Source organism: Equus asinus, unplaced genomic scaffold (assembly GCF_041296235.1).
Source record: "Equus asinus isolate D_3611 breed Donkey unplaced genomic scaffold, EquAss-T2T_v2 contig_30, whole genome shotgun sequence".
Lineage (NCBI taxonomy): Eukaryota > Metazoa > Chordata > Mammalia > Perissodactyla > Equidae > Equus > Equus asinus.
In genome coordinates, this window is record NW_027224961.1 from 1 (window position 1) to 7,713 (window position 7,713).

Below are 7,713 nucleotides of genomic sequence, written 5' to 3' on the forward strand. Positions count from 1 at the left end.
TGAGAGGCTCATTCACAATCAACACTCCTTTCCCGACCTAAGTTTGTCCCTGTCAGTTTGTCTCGCTTTTCCTTCCAGAAGCCCCCTTCCCGGGGTGGGGGGGGAGGGGGGGAGGTGGTGGTGGTGGGGGGGGGGGTAGGGGGGTGGGTGGGTCTGAGTTTCAAGCTCCACCTGACTAGGATCCCATTCTGCTTTCGCCTTCGGGCGGTCCTGCCTCGCTTGGAAACGCTGCTACGTTGCTCCTGGTGGATGAGCTTGCGTTCGTTTTGAGTTTGAGAACGCTGGATGCAAAGACGAGGAGTCTTGATGGCTGAGGCTTTTGGTGTCCCCTCACTCGGGGGCCTCCCTCTCTTCCCGCCTCCCCCCGCCTCCCCACCCACCCCCTCACACCCGACCCCTACCACCCCAGGGCCCCGGCCGGGCCCCGCCCCTCCAGGCCGCATCTGTCAGAGGGAGTTGAAAAGCCTCCTGACAGGACACGTCCTCCCTCAGCAGCCAGCCCTTCCTGGCTCCCTGGCTTCAGCTTTCCGTTCGCGTGGCTCGGGCAGCCTTTCGCATCTTCTTTGCACCTGCCTGTGTTTGCAACAGAGGACCGTGGCCAAGGGATCCAGGAAACCGGGAGGAGAGCTGGCTTCCGGGGAGGCGAATGGGAAGGACAGGGAGGCAGAGAGGGAGCCTTGCCTCAGAGAACGGACTTTGAACCCCCGAAGGGAAAAGTCCTCCAGATAAATCACGTCTTCCCCACCGAATCCAAGAGCCATACTCGCTCGCTGTGGAAAAATGGGGACATCCCGGTCAAAGCAGGACGAGAGAGGACCCAAAGCTCCCTCCTCTCCCCGTTCAGCCATCGTCGTCCTGGGAGGGAGTCTCTTCGCGGTTCGCTTCTCCTGCCGGCCCCGTTTCCCCTCCTGCCAACCCAGCGCCTCTATCGCCTGCTCCTCGCTTCCTCGGGCTGCGGGCTGCGGGCTGCGGGATGGGGGAGGGGGGGGGGTGCGGTGCGCGTCGCTCCCTGCCAGCTCGTGCCCGGGGTGGTTCTGACGGGTCCCCGGATCTGATCTCCGAGGAGCACCTTCTGCGGGGAGAAGCGGGACTGCGTCCCTGTCAGTTTCCCGGAGCGCGGGACCGGAGCCTTGCCCCGAAACGCAGGCTCGGGAGACCGAAGTCCTGAGCTGAAACCCAAGGGGCGCCGTCTCCCGCGAGTGACGTGCCCTCCCTGAGCTGCGCTTTCCTCCTCTGGTGCGAGGGGGTCCTGGCGTTCGTGCCTCCTTGCGGGGGCGAGTGCTGGTGAGAACGCAAGCGGGAAATACGGAGCAGACCGCTCAGCACGGAGCGCGGCCTCGGTGGGGGCCCGGGCCTCGGCCGCCGTCCTTCCCCACGAGCCTACTTCTTGCCGCCGAGGCTCATCCAGCACCCAGGGATCGATCGCCTGGCTGCTTCCGGCCAGACACTCTCCTAGGTGCTGGCCACCCAGCAGCCGAGAACGCGGGTGCCAATCTCGGCCTCCGGGGCGTTCGCCTCCTCGCCTCTGGGGCCGCAAGACCAGCGGTGTGCCTACGCATGCCGGCCAGAGGTGGCAGAACCTGACGAGGACACGTGCCGTGGAAAATGGAGAGCTTGGCGCCCCGGAGGGCCTCGTCGGACGTCTGTGGATGGCCGTCGCTCTCTTTGCCGAAGCCCGCCCCCTGCCCATCTTCTCTCCGTCCCAGGGTCCCCTTTCCAGTGGGACGCAAGAAGGCCCACAGGGCCCAAACGCTGGAGACGGGCAGCGCACACAGCGCGCCCTGGGTCCCGGGGGGTGCGGCGGGAAAGCCTTGCGGCACAGAACCCTGAAGCCCAGAGGTCTCGAGACAGGGAGAGCCGGGACGTCGGCAGGCACCGACGGGCCTTCGGACGCGACTCTTCCTCCCCGTCATCACACCGTGCTGCTCCTCCCTCCGTCCTGGGCGCGAGCGCGCTCTTGGGAAGACGGAGGCGCCTTCGTCGGTGACCTAGCGGGCGGGAGATCCCGGGCAACGTCCCCAGCGGCACTTGAGCAGAACGGGGACGCTGCGGTCGGTCGTCGGGGAGGGGCTTCTACATGTCTGGTAGATGGAGCTGCTTTCTCGTGCCAAGTTCTCTGGGCCCTGACTTTTCTGCCTGCTCCTTCTATCAACTCAGTAAGGTCGGGGGTGCCCGGCAGAAAGAGGAAAAGAGCCAGAGCGAAGAAGCGGAGAGAAAGGAACACACAAACCCGGACGCACACACACACACAGGCACACAGACACACAGGCGCGCGCGCGCGCGCGCGCACACACACACACACACACACACACACACGCCTACACACCCACTCGCACAACCCGCACAAGCACACGCACACGCAAGCGCAGACAGAGCGCGCCAGCGAGCTCCGGTGCCTGCCTGTGGTTCCTGGGCGATGGCGGGGCAGCGATGCCGGGAGCCCGGGACTCCTGAGAGCCTGTCTGCGCGGCCTAGGGCCCCAGGGGTGATCGCCAGCCCCGGGGCCCCTGCCTCCTGGCCCGGGCCCAGCTCCAGCACCACCGCCCTCCTGGGGGGGAAGCGAGCTCTTGGGCAGAGCCTCTCTGGGTCAGGGTGGGTGTCTGTCTAGGTCCGTGTCTTGGATCCTCTCCGTGTCGCCGTTTCTCTGTTTCTCCGTGTCTCTGTCTCTGTCTCTGTCTCTGGGTCTCTGGGCTGGCGCCAGCAGGAGCTGTCCAGGGTCCCCGCGAGGGGCGGGTTGGGGGCGGGGTGCCGGTCTCCTGGGCGGCGCTGGCGGGGGGGAAGTGTGGCCGCCCCGCCTCCCCGCTCCCTCAGGGGCAGCGCGGCGGGCTTCCGCTGACGCCCTCTGGTCGCGCCGGTGGCTCCGCCTGGGTTTGGGCAAGTCGGGGCCCGGCCGGCGCCGCAGAGGTCAGGGCTCCCGCTGGGAGGCCCCTCGGGCCGGAGGGGACTCAGAGGAGCACGGGCCCGGCGGCCCGACGCCCCGACGCCTCGGGCCAAGTGCCCCGCGCCACCCCCCTCCCAGCAGCCGCATCTCCTGCGACCCATCGCCGGATCCGAGCGGCCAGGGCGGCCTGGAGTGTTCCCGGGCCGCGAGGGGAGAGCGCCCAGCCAGGCGCCCCGCCCCCATCCCCGCCCCCACCGCCGCCCCCACCACCCCTCGTTTCCCACCGCCGCCCGCCCCGCCCCGCCTCCTCGCACCCCGGGCTGCTCCAGGCCTCCGCGCCCTGGGAGGGCAGCAGGGCGGGGCAGCGCAGGGTTTGGCTGGCCCGCTGGCCGCGCCCGAGGCGGCCGCGGCGGGAGGCAGCAGCGGGAGGAAGGCGGCAGGCCGGGCGCGGGCGCAGGGGGCGCCGGCGGCGGGTGCGCGTCACAGAGGCCTGGGCGCGCGCGAGCCGCGGGCCGGGCGACGCGGCGCGGCTTCTTAGGGGCGCCGGCGGCAGGCGCCAGCGTCTACGGCCATACCACCCTGAACGCGCCCGATCTCGTCTGATCTCGGAAGCTAAGCAGGGTCGGGCCTGGTTAGTACTTGGATGGGAGACCGCCTGGGAATACCGGGTGCTGTAGGCTTTTGCCTCCCTCGCCTTTTGCCGCCGGCCGGGCGCGGCTCCCTCCGCGCTCCTGCCGCCCCTCCTCCGTCCTGCGGCCTCCGGCCTCCGTCCTCCGCGGACGCCCCCCACCCCTCCAGCCAGCCCGACCCCCCCCACCCTCCCCCTCCCCTCCCGCCCCCCTCCGCACCGCGGGCCCGCCGGCGCCGCCCATGGGCAGGGCCCAACCCCTCCCCGCCACAGCCCAACCCTTCCAGCTCGCGGCCCCACCCGAACCCAGGGCCAATCGGGGCCAGCCCGGCGGGACCGGGACCGGGACCGGGACCGGGACCGGGACCGGGACCGGGACCCCGACGCCGCACACGCCGCCGGCCGGCTCCCTCTGGCCTCGGCCTCTTCCCACCCGCTCGGCTCCCGCTCCGGTGACACCCCAGCCCTTCCCTCGGCGCCCCGCCCCCGCCGCCCCAGCCGCCGGGTAGAGTCGTCCTGTCAGGTGGAACGGATTCCACGGCGGTGCCGGGAGGCCCAAACGGGTCCCAAAGCGACCAGCCCCGCCCACCGAGGAAAGGCACCTGGTCAGGCTTTTCCAGACACCGCCCGCTTCTCCAAGGACAGGGCGGACTGGGTTAGAGAGGAGCGTCTCGGGCACCTCACCCAAGACGGGATGGCTTCTGCCTTTGCTGGCGTCTCTGCCGCTGCAGGTCATCTTCTAAAACCTGGTACCCGCTTGCTTGTCCTTGAGAGGCTCATTCACAATCAACACTCCTTTCCCGACCTAAGTTTGTCCCTGTCAGTTTGTCTCGCTTTTCCTTCCAGAAGCCCCCTTCCCGGGGTGGGGGGGAGGGGGGGAGGTGGTGGTGGTGGGGGGGGGTAGGGGGGTGGGTGGGTCTGAGTTTCAAGCTCCACCTGACTAGGATCCCATTCTGCTTTCGCCTTCGGGCGGTCCTGCCTCGCTTGGAAACGCTGCTACGTTGCTCCTGGTGGATGAGCTTGCGTTCGTTTTGAGTTTGAGAACGCTGGATGCAAAGACGAGGAGTCTTGATGGCTGAGGCTTTTGGTGTCCCCTCACTCGGGGGCCTCCCTCTCTTCCCGCCTCCCCCCGCCTCCCCACCCACCCCCTCACACCCGACCCCTACCACCCCAGGGCCCCGGCCGGGCCCCGCCCCTCCAGGCCGCATCTGTCAGAGGGAGTTGAAAAGCCTCCTGACAGGACACGTCCTCCCTCAGCAGCCAGCCCTTCCTGGCTCCCTGGCTTCAGCTTTCCGTTCGCGTGGCTCGGGCAGCCTTTCGCATCTTCTTTGCACCTGCCTGTGTTTGCAACAGAGGACCGTGGCCAAGGGATCCAGGAAACCGGGAGGAGAGCTGGCTTCCGGGGAGGCGAATGGGAAGGACAGGGAGGCAGAGAGGGAGCCTTGCCTCAGAGAACGGACTTTGAACCCCCGAAGGGAAAAGTCCTCCAGATAAATCACGTCTTCCCCACCGAATCCAAGAGCCATACTCGCTCGCTGTGGAAAAATGGGGACATCCCGGTCAAAGCAGGACGAGAGAGGACCCAAAGCTCCCTCCTCTCCCCGTTCAGCCATCGTCGTCCTGGGAGGGAGTCTCTTCGCGGTTCGCTTCTCCTGCCGGCCCCGTTTCCCCTCCTGCCAACCCAGCGCCTCTCTCGCCTGCTCCTCGCTTCCTCGGGCTGCGGGCTGCGGGCTGCGGGATGGGGGAGGGGGGGGGTGCGGTGCGCGTCGCTCCCTGCCAGCTCGTGCCCGGGGTGGTTCTGACGGGTCCCCGGATCTGATCTCCGAGGAGCACCTTCTGCGGGGAGAAGCGGGACTGCGTCCCTGTCAGTTTCCCGGAGCGCGGGACCGGAGCCTTGCCCCGAAACGCAGGCTCGGGAGACCGAAGTCCTGAGCTGAAACCCAAGGGGCGCCGTCTCCCGCGAGTGACGTGCCCTCCCTGAGCTGCGCTTTCCTCCTCTGGTGCGAGGGGGTCCTGGCGTTCGTGCCTCCTTGCGGGGGCGAGTGCTGGTGAGAACGCAAGCGGGAAATACGGAGCAGACCGCTCAGCACGGAGCGCGGCCTCGGTGGGGGCCCGGGCCTCGGCCGCCGTCCTTCCCCACGAGCCTACTTCTTGCCGCCGAGGCTCATCCAGCACCCAGGGATCGATCGCCTGGCTGCTTCCGGCCAGACACTCTCCTAGGTGCTGGCCACCCAGCAGCCGAGAACGCGGGTGCCAATCTCGGCCTCCGGGGCGTTCGCCTCCTCGCCTCTGGGGCCGCAAGACCAGCGGTGTGCCTACGCATGCCGGCCAGAGGTGGCAGAACCTGACGAGGACACGTGCCGTGGAAAATGGAGAGCTTGGCGCCCCGGAGGGCCTCGTCGGACGTCTGTGGATGGCCGTCGCTCTCTTTGCCGAAGCCCGCCCCCTGCCCATCTTCTCTCCGTCCCAGGGTCCCCTTTCCAGTGGGACGCAAGAAGGCCCACAGGGCCCAAACGCTGGAGACGGGCAGCGCACACAGCGCGCCCTGGGTCCCGGGGGGTGCGGCGGGAAAGCCTTGCGGCACAGAACCCTGAAGCCCAGAGGTCTCGAGACAGGGAGAGCCGGGACGTCGGCAGGCACCGACGGGCCTTCGGACGCGACTCTTCCTCCCCGTCATCACACCGTGCTGCTCCTCCCTCCGTCCTGGGCGCGAGCGCGCTCTTGGGAAGACGGAGGCGCCTTCGTCGGTGACCTAGCGGGCGGGAGATCCCGGGCAACGTCCCCAGCGGCACTTGAGCAGAACGGGGACGCTGCGGTCGGTCGTCGGGGAGGGGCTTCTACATGTCTGGTAGATGGAGCTGCTTTCTCGTGCCAAGTTCTCTGGGCCCTGACTTTTCTGCCTGCTCCTTCTATCAACTCAGTAAGGTCGGGGGTGCCCGGCAGAAAGAGGAAAAGAGCCAGAGCGAAGAAGCGGAGAGAAAGGAACACACAAACCCGGACGCACACACACACACAGGCACACAGACACACAGGCGCGCGCGCGCGCGCGCGCACACACACACACACACACACACACACGCCTACACACCCACTCGCACAACCCGCACAAGCACACGCACACGCAAGCGCAGACAGAGCGCGCCAGCGAGCTCCGGTGCCTGCCTGTGGTTCCTGGGCGATGGCGGGGCAGCGATGCCGGGAGCCCGGGACTCCTGAGAGCCTGTCTGCGCGGCCTAGGGCCCCAGGGGTGATCGCCAGCCCCGGGGCCCCTGCCTCCTGGCCCGGGCCCAGCTCCAGCACCACCGCCCTCCTGGGGGGGAAGCGAGCTCTTGGGCAGAGCCTCTCTGGGTCAGGGTGGGTGTCTGTCTAGGTCCGTGTCTTGGATCCTCTCCGTGTCGCCGTTTCTCTGTTTCTCCGTGTCTCTGTCTCTGTCTCTGTCTCTGGGTCTCTGGGCTGGCGCCAGCAGGAGCTGTCCAGGGTCCCCGCGAGGGGCGGGTTGGGGGCGGGGTGCCGGTCTCCTGGGCGGCGCTGGCGGGGGGGAAGTGTGGCCGCCCCGCCTCCCCGCTCCCTCAGGGGCAGCGCGGCGGGCTTCCGCTGACGCCCTCTGGTCGCGCCGGTGGCTCCGCCTGGGTTTGGGCAAGTCGGGGCCCGGCCGGCGCCGCAGAGGTCAGGGCTCCCGCTGGGAGGCCCCTCGGGCCGGAGGGGACTCAGAGGAGCACGGGCCCGGCGGCCCGACGCCCCGACGCCTCGGGCCAAGTGCCCCGCGCCACCCCCCTCCCAGCAGCCGCATCTCCTGCGACCCATCGCCGGATCCGAGCGGCCAGGGCGGCCTGGAGTGTTCCCGGGCCGCGAGGGGAGAGCGCCCAGCCAGGCGCCCCGCCCCCATCCCCGCCCCCACCGCCGCCCCCACCACCCCTCGTTTCCCACCGCCGCCCGCCCCGCCCCGCCTCCTCGCACCCCGGGCTGCTCCAGGCCTCCGCGCCCTGGGAGGGCAGCAGGGCGGGGCAGCGCAGGGTTTGGCTGGCCCGCTGGCCGCGCCCGAGGCGGCCGCGGCGGGAGGCAGCAGCGGGAGGAAGGCGGCAGGCCGGGCGCGGGCGCAGGGGGCGCCGGCGGCGGGTGCGCGTCACAGAGGCCTGGGCGCGCGCGAGCCGCGGGCCGGGCGACGCGGCGCGGCTTCTTAGGGGCGCCGGCGGCAGGCGCCAGC

At 69.6% G+C, this 7,713-nt stretch overlaps 1 non-coding gene across 1 annotated transcript; it reads left to right on the plus strand.

The window, feature by feature from the left end:
- The first annotated feature begins 3,442 nt into the window (after positions 1 to 3,442).
- Positions 3,443 to 3,561, plus strand: LOC139043603 (5S ribosomal RNA). The gene has a single exon (XR_011500686.1). It is a non-coding gene; the product is annotated as a 5S ribosomal RNA (ribosomal RNA).
- The last annotated feature ends 4,152 nt before the right edge of the window (positions 3,562 to 7,713 follow it).